Below are 12,025 nucleotides of genomic sequence, written 5' to 3' on the forward strand. Positions count from 1 at the left end.
AAAAAAAAAAAAAAAAAAAAAAAAAAAGAATTCTCTACCTTAGGCCGTCCCAACCGCCACAATTAAATGGTCATTAACTCAACCTTTTTCGTAAGCTAAATATGTTCTGGTTAGAAAGTGTTCTTGGGCCGGGCGCGGTGGCTCAAGCCTGTAATCCCAGCACTTTGGGAGGCCGGGGCGGGTGGATCACGAGGTCAAGAGATCGAGACCATCCTGGTCAACACGGTGAAACCCCGTCTCTACTAAAACTACAAAAAATTAGCTGGGCATGGTGGCGCGTGCCTGTAATCCCAGCTACTCAGGAGGCTGAGGCAGGAGAATTGCCTGAACCCAGGAGGCGGAGGTTGCGGTGAGCCGAGATCGCGCCGAGCCGAGATCGCGCCATTGCACTCCAGCCTGGGTAACAAGAGCGAAACTCCGACTCAAAAAAAAAAAGAAGAAAGTGTTCTTTACTGGGATACTGATCTTCCAACATTTTGGTACTAAAATACCTTTTTTTTTTTTCTGAGACAGAGTCTTGCTCTGTCACCCAGGCTAGAGTACAGTGATGTGATCTTGGCTCACTGTAACCTTCGCCTCATGGGTTCAAGCAATTCTTCTGCTTCAGCTTCCCGAGTAGCTGGGATTGCGGGTGTGCACCACCATGCCCAGCTAATATTTTGTATTTTTAGTGGAGACAGGGTTTCATCATGTGAGCCAGGCTGGTCTGAAGCTCTTGGTTTCAAGTGATCCGCCTGCCTCGGCCTCCCAAAGTGCTGGGATTACAGGTGTGAGCCATGCCCAGGCTAACATATCTCTTTTTAGATGACAGGGCTTTTTTATTTCCTAATCTGTTTTGTCGCTGTTGTTTTTGAGACAGAGTCTTGTTCTGTCACTCAGGCTGGAGTGCAGTGGTGTGACCTTGGCTCATGGCAACCTCTGCCTACTGGGTTCAAGCGATTCTCCTGCCTCAGCTTCCCAAGTACCTGGGATTACAGACACACACCACCATGCCCAGCTAATTTTTATATTTTTAGTAGAGATGGGGTTTCCCCATGTTGGCCAGGCTGGTCTCGAATTCCTAACTTCAGGTGATCCACCTGCCTCAACCTCCCAAAGTGTTGGGACTACAGGCGCGAGCCACCGCACCCAGCTATATTTCTTAACTTGAAAGAATCAAACTTTAGCAATTCATGTTGGACTTCCTGATTTTTGTTTTTTAGTGCCCTCATTGACATGACTAAACACTACACAAACACATGCCTATGTGACTGTGCACACAGGGAGGCAACCTTTCAAACCTTCTCTTTTATCCAAGAAAGACTGGAAAAAGTGGAACTGCTGAACCACAGAGCAAAAAAAAAAAAAAAGTGGAACTGCTAACACCACCTCCCTCTCCTCACTTTATGTAACACAGTATCTGTGGTACAATTGACTAATAATGTGGGTACTCAGCAATGAGCAAAGACCAGAAAGTAAGGACTCTAGATTAGGCTGAGTGACTAATAGACTGAAGATTTCATTCAATTTCCAGGTGGCTCTAAACCAGACTCAGAGGTAAATATAAGCATGATGAAGGTTAAGGCACATTCAAAGGAGAGAGGAAAAAAACCCAAAAGGCAAGACTTGGGAGCCATTGAAGACTATAAGAAAACAGTGTGGTTATTTAAAACACAAGCCTAGCCATAGAAAGTTCAAATATGAAGAACCTTGAAAACGTCTTCTTAGTGTCAGCAACAGTAGAAGCCTTTGTTAGTGAGGCCAGGTCAGGCTGAGACCTTGGAAGTTTAAAGTGGTTTGGAGATCTTGGGAAATACTTCCAAGGAGAGCAACAAAAAATATGTATTGGTTTGGGGAAGACACTTTACAGAGGAGCAGGTGTGAGAGCTGGTTTTTCCTGGGGTGAGAGAAAAGGAGTGAAACACTTACAGCTACTCAAACAGAAAGTGCTGTGACAAAGAGCAGGCTTCCTCTTGGATGCCCAAAGGCAGGACAAGTGGAGTGATGCTGTGGTGCAGGAGACAGGATGACATGCAACGGAAATGTGGCCTGACACAGTGGCTTATGCCTGTAATCCCAGCACTTTGGGAGGCCAAGGCAGGAGGATCACCCAGGTCAGGAGTCCGAGACCAGCCTGGCTAACATGGTAAAACCTGTCTCTATTAAAAATACAAAATTAGCTGGGTATGATGGCATGCATCTGTAATCCCAGCCACTTGGGAGGCTGAGGCAGCGGATTCGCTTGAACCTGTGAGGCAGAGTTTGCAGTGAGCTAAGATCGTGCCACTGCACTCCAGCCTGGGTGACAAGAGTGAGACTGTCTCAGAAAAAAAAAAAAAAAAAATGCTGGAAATGTGACTTAGGGAGGCCAGGACGCTACTCTGGAGAACAGAGAGCAAACAGCAAACTTCCCTTGGAAATTCCATCACATTCTGCACAGAGGGCAAGGCGAAGGGCCCAAGGACCAATGCATTCCTCACTTGCCAATGCCCCAGCTCTCCCTTCGCAGCTGACCTTTAGAAGCTGCCCTCCACCTCCCTCAGCCTCTTCTCAGGCTTAGGGTTGGAGGATATAGGAAAAAAAAAATTGCCTCCAAATATCCACAAGATCTTTAAGATTTCCAGCAAAGCTGCTGCCTAAATAAGACTGTTTTTTTAGCATCCTTAGAAACAGAAAACAGATATCTAAAATAGACGGCCTTCATAAAAAATGACGTGGAAGCTCTTTTCACACTGCCAAGAAATATTAAGTGAAAAAGGCAAGGTTCCAAATAGCATGTATACAGTGCACTACCATTTCTGCAAAAAGGGGTGGTGTGCAGAATATGTTTAACGTATTTGCTTATAGATGTATAAAATCTCTTGGAAGTTCAGAGACCGCCTCTGGAGGTTGAAGAAATCATGACACTGGTTGCCTCTGAGGATCAGGGGTCGGGGTACACAGAGACGTATTTACTAGTTAACCTTTTGTGCCTTTCAAATATTTTCTTTCATCATGTGACTGTATTACCTATTTTTAAAAACTAAAATTTGAACTAAAAAATTTTTTAATTTCTAATAAAAACCATTTAAAAACAAAATAGTTTTTATGAAACAAACCAAACACATTTGTTAATCTGGTCAACTGTGTTCCTGGCACACACCAGATGCTCAATTTGTTGAACTTAATGAACCTCCACTTAAAGACAACAAAAGAAAATCAGAAATCAGGCAGACCCAAGGGTATCAATGTTCCACTTCTCTCAAAGCTCTTCACTTGTCTGCTATTTAACTATTGCAAAACATGAGGCGATGGGTCGGTATGTAACATGCCGCTCACCCGACTGGGCCCAGTCCACAAGCCTCAGGGGTAACAGTGGGGCTTATCATCTGTCCACACCAACCATTTTACAAACAGAAAACATTTAATCCAAAAACATGATGCCTGGACAAGACAACAAAAAAAGAAATCTGCAGATATGAAAATAATCTTGAAAAGGGGTAACTTTAGCACCTGTGTGGTATCAACACAGAAACAGCAGCACAGGGCTTAAAAATGTCCTAATCATGCACGGGCCAAAATGCTGAACCATGCAAAGCTGCTATAAAATCCTAACACCAGACATTTAAGAGGCACCCTGAACTTCTCATTGCTCTGTTGCTGGGGATAGCTTAGCCCAAGATGAAACAGAAAGGCTTAAACACCTCATGCCCCACATCATCTTTACTCTGAAACAGGTCAGGGAGTACTCAAAACTCATAATGTAATAAAAATGGGAGAAAGGTAAGCTATAGGTCATGGCAGAAATTCTGTCACACGAAATTCCATTATATTGGAAATGTCTCTCTGCCGGGGCTTTTAAAAGAGCCAGATTTTAGGCCAAAAATAAGACAGACTCTGCACCTGTCTCCAATAAGACCAAAGAAATTATTTCCTGCTCAGGCCAGGAGCTCTGAACAAGGGCAGTGGGAATCACTACAGAGGTTATGGGTCCTGCCAGAGATTACCAGCAGAAGGTGTTCATGCTCAAAGCAATAAGTAACAGCAAATGAGAAGCCCTTCCACCAAAATGTTGAGAAAACAGAGTGAGAAAGAGAGAAAGGGGCCCATATTAACACACAAGCAAAGAAATGAAAACTATTATTCTAAAATGGCTGACCTCTAAAATAGCCTAAACAAAAATCAAATTCAGAATCAACTCAAGAAAAATAAAGCATAAGAAGGTGCCATTTAATGAAGTAATAATCTGGGTTCAATCTAGAAAACAAGTAAAAACAGAAGAGAAAAATCAAAGGTGACTGACTGGATTCCTGCAAAAACTGGAAGTGGCAGGCATCTTTTCATCAAAAGGGAACTGGCCGGCACAGTGATAGTAGCTATTTGTCAGACCCGTGAAGGCGATAAAGGAAATGAAGGTGAAAGTAAAGACGGAAGGAAGCCAATGACCCCCATAAAATTAGAGGAAAAAAACCATTCCATTGTACTTGCTGTCTGGTTTATTTCAAGCTCTGGAAAAGAACAGGAAAAACGCAGATAAACCAGTGAACAAGCTAGATTGCCAGCATGGATCAGTCACACACTTCTGCTTCTGCCAGGCCAGGCAGGCGCTGCTGGTGCTCCCCCTACTCGAATGACTAAGTAACTTGCTTAAATGCGGTTGACACACGATCCCTGAACTTCCCGAAAGCACTTAATACGGTGGCTCATAAAATCTTAATCTAAAAATGTTCATCTATTTAGAATCAAGCTGCATCACACTGATCACTGGGGAGGAGGGCTGAAGAGACGGAATACATATTTGGAAGGACACCACAGACACTGGTATCATCCCGGACTTCACCATTTCGAGGGATTCCCACCCCACTCACTGCCTGCATTTAAGAAGAATTTAAAAAGGTTCAGAGACTAAGAAGAATGTAACTGCAAGGGGGGAACTTACATAGAAACTGAATTACCTGAATCAGAAAAATAAGTAAGATATAAAATGCAACCTGACTTGGAAACCCCTGCAGATGTCTGTGTTAAAATGAAACCTGGAATATGTTCAATGAATTGGGGGGTTGGGGGAAGGGGACTGGGGGGAAAATTAGCTTCTGATAGGAAATACTGGGTGGTGGATATGAAAAATTATATATAAAAAGGAAAAAGAATATCATATCTAGCAAATCTATAGTGCTTACCCTGTGTCAGGTACTGTTCTAAATGCTTCAGGTATAGTAACTCAAAACAACCTTCTAATATATCATTATTATTTCTGTTTTAGAGGTGAGGAAACAGAGGCACAGAGAGGTTAGGTAGCTTGCCCAAGGTTGCACAGCCAGTAACAGGCAGGGCTAGGATCCAGGCACTTAGGCACCAAAATCTGTCCTCCCAATCTCTCTGGACTGCCATAGAACTTAAAACACTGAGAATGAGCTAACTAAGCTTGGAGTGAAATAAGTCATGCACTGGCTAGATCTAAAGTCAAGAGATCAACCCTTAGTCATTGGTCTGTGATGACCAACCAGCCTTGTGACCACCCCAGGCCTCAGTTTCCTCACCTGTGCATTGAGGAGACTGAATTAGAGTCTATCTAATTAGACATAGAGATGAGCTGTATCTAAGGGGCCTTCAGTTCTTCAGTTCTTTTTTTTTTTTTTTTTTTTTTTTTTTTTTTTTGAGACGGAGTTTCGCTCTTGTTACCCAGGCTGGAGTGCAATGGCGCGATCTCGGCTCACCGCAACCTCCGCCTCCTGAGTTCAGGCAATTCTCCTGCCTCAGCCTCCTGAGTAGCTGGGACTACAGACACGCGCCACCATGCCCAGCTAATTTTTTTGTAGTTTTAGTAGAGACGGGGTTTCACCGTGTTGACCAGGATGGTCTCGATCTCTTGACCTTGTGATCCACCCGCCTCGGCCTCCCAAAGTGCTGGGATTACAGGCTTGAGCCACCGCGCCCGGCCCCAGTTCTTTTTTTTTTTTTCTTTTGAGACAGAGTCTCACTCTGCCACCAGGTGCCAGGCCAGAGTGCAGTGGCACGACCTCGGCTCACTGCAACGTCCACCTCCCGAGTTCAAGCAATTCTCCTGCCTCAGCCTCCTGAGTAGCTGGGATTACAGGCACGCGCCACCATGCCCAGCTAATGTTTTGTATTTTTAGTAGAGATGGGGTTTCACCATGTTGACCAGGATGGTCTCGATCTCTTGACCTCGCGATCCACCCACCTCGGCCACCCAAAATGCTGGGATTACAGGCTTGAGCCACCGTGCCCGGTGGGCCTTCAGTTCTAAAATGTCACAAGTCCATGCTGGCTACCAGCAGTATATGGACTGGTCTGCTTTCTGACTAGCTATTCAAAGATCTAATTCATCCTAAAATGCAGAGCAACTTGTGCTAAGATTCCTTCTCTGCCTCCTGACCTTTAGAAGATTATTATGTTCTCTCTATTCAGGCAAATGACAGAGGGTAGTGAAGGGTTTCTCTTTTGGATCTGTTTAATGTGGCTGTAAGGAAATGGCCTTCGAAAAGTTCTGGACACAGATCTCGCTGACTCTGCCAAACCTGCACTCTCCAGGTCCCTCTACGGAGCCTGTTCTTGGAAGCTGCGTTTGGATTTGGTTACTGGAATGCAGGTGAAACTGACAAACTGGAGGTCCAGCCACCAAAATAGAGGAATCGGAAGGAATAAGAGAGAGGTCCATGGTAGACCAAATTAAGAAGTTTCCTAGTGGCTAAATAAACCTCTATCTTTTTGTATAATCCAGTCTCTTTGCTAACGCCCACTCTTGAGAGCTGAAACCTCAAAATTCATGATGGGTGAATTCAACAGCCACTTGGCACCTAATGGACCCCCAGAAATACTCTTCTCTAGCTAGGCATTAAAGGTCACCTAGAGTGCACCTGTGGGAAGAGAGAAGGGCCTTACAGAAGCGTCATGCGGTCCTCCCCGGGAGTCCTTTCTAAGCCTCTCGCACAGGTAGCTGTCATCCGCCACTGCTTGGACATTGCCAAGGTCGAGGCGCCAGCTGCCTGGCCTGGCAGGCGGCCTCCTGCGCTGCTGGACAGCTCTAGCTGTGGGAAAAGCCCACGAAGTGCCTAGAACAGTGCCGGGCGCCGAGCCGAACTCTGCAAATGTGCTTGCAAGTGGGTCAAAAGCTGCCTCCCTAGAACTTAAACCCACTGGTACTGGGTGTGCCGCTGGAGCCCCGAAACGCAAAGGCCTCTCGGGTATCTGGGGCTGTAATCAGGCTCCTCGGCCCTCTCCTTCCAGGGGCGGATCCCGGACTTTCTTACCCAAGCCTGAACCGGCAGACCCCTCCCCAAACCCCAGAAGCCCCAAGGGTGGGCACCGAGGTGGGGATGGCAGCCAGAGAGGCCGCGGTCGGGGCTGTCCCAAACCTCGGTTCCTCGGGCAGGAGGGGACAAAGGGCTCAGGAAGGCGTATCCCCTGCCGCGATCTGGGCTGCCCCCGCCCCTGGGCAAGCCAGCCCTGGGGACCCCCGCGGCGCCAGAGAACAGGCCCCCAAGGACGTCACCCCAGGATCCGAGGATCCCCTCAGGCTGCGGCGTGATGGGCCGAGCTGCGCCGGGAACCTCGGGGCTCGAGGATTCGGTTCGCCGGGTCCGGGGTGCTATCCCCACTCCGCGGAGCTCGCTTGGCCGTGGCTTTACCTGCGTGTGATTGACTACAGGTGCTCAGCTCGCCTCCAGTCTGGTCCTGAATCTCCGCGGCTGCCGGCGGCGCTTACGGATATACAGACGGAACCCCTGGCCAGTGCAGCTCCCGCCGCTACCGGCCCCGCCCAAGCAACTGCCGGCACGCCCCTGACGACCGCTTCTGCCACGCCCCCAACCACGGAAACCGCCTGTTCATTGGGCAGTTCAGCCGCTTCTCTACTTGCCCCGCGTGCTTATTGCCTCTAGAAGGGAATCCATTGGTCAACGAAGCTGCTCCTCAGAATGAAGGCGGGAGTCTTTGAGAATAGCTCCTCAGCAATTGGTTACATTTGACGTCTTTAGTCCGGCGACCCAGACGCCATTGGATAAAGCCACTGCGGAGTGGGCGAGGAAAGGAGAGGAGGGCTAGCAGATGAGTCGTGTGTGACGTTGTGGGGGGGGGTGAAGAGATGGGTAATTGTGACCGCAAGCTGCTGTAGAGGGCTGGGTAAGGTCAGGTGTCGATTGGGGTGCAGAGGAAGGAGGTCAGCTGGTAGCTCAGCTGTGGGGCTCTGGTGTGTCCAGGCCGACTGATTGATTCACATGTACTCAAATTTCACAGGGGGTGAAATTTGAGGTCATGTCCTGGGAGAGACGAAGAAGGGTCGTGAGTCACCAAACCCGAAGGCGAGGAAAAGTCGTGGAGGCAGCGGTCTCTGGCCTCTTCCAGCGCCGGATGGGGGATGGGGACGCCCTGGGCAGTATGGGCCTCAGTTATTGTTCCACGGCCCTTTCAGCCCTTAACCAACCCAGTAGGAGGCCGCCTGGAAGCAGGTAGCCTTTGAACTAGGGTTGGAATTGAGGCTCCCACCGGTTGTTGTGCCCTTGGGCAAGTCACTAAAGCTTTCTGCATGCTCCCTGATTTCTTCACTTGGCAACCAAGGGTAACAATAGTAGCTGATGAGAAGATTAAATAAACTCCGGTAGATGCTAACAGTTCCTGGCACTCAATAGGCATTCAATCAAGGCTGATTCTTCACCCACTCACCCCATCCGGCTGGGAAACTAGGCCCATTTCTAAAATTCTATGAGCCTGAAACTGCTTTTGCAATGGCATGCCGTGTACCAAAAATAGAACACTTAAGCGACTTGAAATGCAAACCCTGTCGGGCAGGCAAGGCCAGACTACCAAGGCCCTATAGGGCTGGGAGAGAGGGAGCAGGGGATGAAGTGAGAGGAGCGACTTAGCCAAGAAGGGAAGTGGTGTTTGTTGCCATGTAAATTTTTCCCAACATATTTCAGGAGTGTGACAAGGAAAAATGGGCTGGCTCAAGTTTTATGGAGCGTGACCAAAGAACAGCCTTTGAAGACTGATCAGCAGTGTACCAGAAATCACTGCATGAGATACATCTGTCAGAGACTCCTGAAGACCATTCCGCATTCTGAAGCTGTAGACATCATACAGTGTGGACAGAATCAGGCCTGAATGTAGCCCCAGACCCTTTGCGTCTGCCTTTGAATGAACTCACACTCATGGTACATCAGAGTGAAGGAGAAGAAAGAATCTTTTGCTGTTGTTCTATTCATTCAGTTGTCATGTTACCTTGAAAAATAAAAGGTTTCATCTCAGTATTTATGTATTCCTCTGTATTCTCTTTTATCTTGGAAAAGAAAAACCTAGGCTTCAGTAGCAAACTCTCTGAGCGATGAACCCCATCGTCTTGACTCTGACTCACAACAGTTTGGACTTCCAAAAAAGAGCTTTAGATTTATCACTGGATAAGTATGTAAGGTAATGTGTATGTTAACTAGCTTGGTTTAGCCATCCCACAATGTATACATGCATCAAAACATGGACCAGCGCAGTGGTTCATGCCCGTAATCCAACACTTTGGGAGACTGAGGTGGAGCCTGGGTGACAGGGACCCCCATCTCTACAAAAAATTTGAAAATTAGCCCAATGTGGTGGTGCATGCCTGTAGTCCCAGCTAGTGGGGAGGCTGAGACAGGAGGGTTGTTTGAGCCTGGGAAGTTGAGGCTTCAGTGAGCCGTGATTGCACAACTGCACTCCAGCCTGGGCCACAGAGCGAGACCCTGTTTGACAAATAAACAACATAAATAAATTAATAAAGGATGTTGTACATCATAAATATAAACAAATTTTGTCAATTAAAAATTAATAATAAGGCCGGGCACGGTGGCTCAAGCCTGTAATCCCAGCACTTTGGGAGGCCGAGGCGGGTGGATCACGAGGTTAAGAGATCGAGACCATCCTGGTCAACATGGTGAAACCCCGTCTCTACTAAAAAATACAAAAAATCAGCTGGGCATGGTGGCGCTTGCCTGTAATCCCATCTACTCAGGAGGCTGAGGCAGGAGAATTGCCTGAACCCAGGAGGCGGAGGTTGCGGTGAGCCGAGATCGCGCCATTGCACTCCAGCCTGGGTAACAAGAGCGAAACTCCGTCTCAAAAACAAAACAAACAAAACAAAACAAAACAAAACAAAAATTAATAATAATTTTTAAAACAGGCAGGTCATGGTGGCTCAAGCCTGTAATCCCAGCACTTTGGGAGGTCAGTGTGGGAGAATCACCTGAGGTCAGGAGTTCCAGACCAGCCTGACCAGCATGGTAAAACCCCATCTCTACTAAAAATACAAAAATTAGCCAGGTGTGGTGGCACATGCTTGTAATCCCAGCTACTTAGGAGGCTGAGGCAGGAGAATCATTTGAACCCAGGAAGCGAAGTTTGCAGTGAGCTGAGATCGTGCCACTGCACTCCAGCTTGGATGACAGAGTGAGACTCCGTCTCAGAAAAAAAGAAAAAGATTTGTCACTAGTCTCGGGAGGGTGCATACACATACCTATGTACACGTTTGGTCTCATCCACAGTTTTCTGGTTCTTGTCTTTAAACAGTGCTGCTCGGTAGCCATACACATGGCTACATGCATGCTAGGGAAATAGGCCCAGCCCAATACAGGTTTTCTTCTGCCTTTGTTTGCTAAGGGAGACTGCGATGTCTTGCTAGGCCCTGAAAAGTATGGAATGGCTCCAGAGATCCAGGATGATTTCTCCAACTTGATTCAGAGCCACGAAAAGCAGCTGTTAGGAGCAGACTGCAGATGGGCTCACCATTGTGGAAATGGCTCTTTTCTCCCATCTCAGGAACACAGGTTCAGCCAACAGTTCTAGAAAAGGATGTCTATCTAGTTCAGGAATTCTAAAACACAACTGTGTCACAGAGGCTCGAAAAGAGGTGCAGACTGAGCCCAGGAAAAGGAGGAAGAGCAAAAGGACATGGGCATCTTCTCTGCAGTTCCGGCAGGCTTAAAGAATGATCTATTACCAGAAAGACTGAATCACAAACTGAGATGAAAAAGAAAAATGATCCATTATCATTTTCCAGCACGCAGAACTGTTTCTTAATTGTCTCTGGTTTCTGTTTCCTCCCCTCTGCTTGCAGTCTTGCCATATTCTGTTTAATCGTATTATTTCATTCTACACTCATTTCTGGGGGAGGCCATTTTGGAGACAAAATGGACGTATTTTTGCCTTTAAGTTTAGTGGCCCATTGGATCGAGGATTTGGTGAGCCTTGTACTGAGATATCTTGGCTTGAGATGTGGCTGTAAAGTGAATTTCCAAAACCATGGCAGTACCTTCTTAACAAAAAGAGCAGGCCGGGCGCGGTGGCTCATGCCTATAATCCCAGGACTTTGGGAGGCCAAAGAGGCGGCTGGACCACAAGGTCAAGAGATCAAGACCATCCTGGCCAACATGGTGAAACCCCATCTCTACTAAACATACAAAAACTAGCTGGGTGTGGTGGCAGGCGCCTGTAGTCTCAGCTTCTCAGGAGTCTGAGGCAGGAGAATCACTTGAACCTGGGAGGCGGAAGTTGCAGTGAGTTGAGATCGCACCACTGCACTCCAGCCTAGGCAACAGAGTGAGACTCTGTCTCAAAAAGAAAAAAAAAAAAAAAAAAAGAGCAAAGGAGAGCGTACGCCCCAGTCACCTTCTGGGATGGCTAAAGGTGCAGGACTTGATTAAAATAGAAGTGCTTCTAACTCAACTGAGGCCTCTGCAGGATTTCCTAACCTGAGAAAGTCTCCAGGGTATTCTGGGAGACAGCAGGAAGCAGGTTGGAGCAGATAATGTGCTCTGTTTATTCTCTTTAGAGAAAATCAGCAATTCACTCAGTTTGTCACTTTCGTTATTCTGTGTCCTTGGGGGATGGTTCAGAGAAACGGGATTTGGAAACTCTGCTGCTGGGTCTTGAATCCTGGTGCCATCCTTCCTGGCCTTGTGACCTTGGGCAACTACAGCACATCTCAGTGCCCCACTTTCTTCTGTAAAGTGCAGAGGACGGTGAAGTGCTTGTCTCATGGGCTCCTTTGAGTGGCAGATGAGTTCACAGATGCAAAGTCCATCAA

The 12,025-nt window shown here is 47.3% G+C and overlaps 1 protein-coding gene and 2 long non-coding RNA genes across 5 annotated transcripts in view; 2 read left to right on the top strand and 1 right to left on the bottom strand.

Moving 5' to 3' along the window:
• ABHD2 (abhydrolase domain containing 2, acylglycerol lipase) overlaps window positions 1-7,753 on the bottom strand; it is a 114,072-nt gene extending 106,319 nt beyond the window's left edge. The window contains exon 1 of one of the 3 annotated variants that reach the window (XM_032263909.1): window positions 7,608-7,753. The gene's annotated coding sequence lies outside the window, so the exon portion shown is untranslated. The remainder of the gene's footprint in view (window positions 1-7,607) is intronic. The other 2 variants (XM_032263911.1, XM_032263910.1) reach the window with 2 other exon arrangements.
• Window positions 7,754-7,852: 99 nt separating this feature from the next.
• On the top strand, window positions 7,853-9,228 carry LOC116540405. Its single transcript, XR_004264423.1, has 2 exons — window positions 7,853-8,167; window positions 8,895-9,228. It is a non-coding gene; the product is annotated as an uncharacterized LOC116540405 (long non-coding RNA).
• A 31-nt stretch (window positions 9,229-9,259) lies between these two features.
• Window positions 9,260-10,841, top strand: LOC116540407. The gene is made up of 2 exons (XR_004264424.1): window positions 9,260-9,375; window positions 10,622-10,841. It is a non-coding gene; the product is annotated as an uncharacterized LOC116540407 (long non-coding RNA).
• The last annotated feature ends 1,184 nt before the right edge of the window (window positions 10,842-12,025 follow it).

Source organism: Sapajus apella, unplaced genomic scaffold (genome assembly GCF_009761245.1).
Source record: "Sapajus apella isolate SASKATOON/1434 unplaced genomic scaffold, GSC_monkey_1.0 scaffold139, whole genome shotgun sequence".
Taxonomy (NCBI): Eukaryota; Metazoa; Chordata; class Mammalia; order Primates; family Cebidae; genus Sapajus; species Sapajus apella.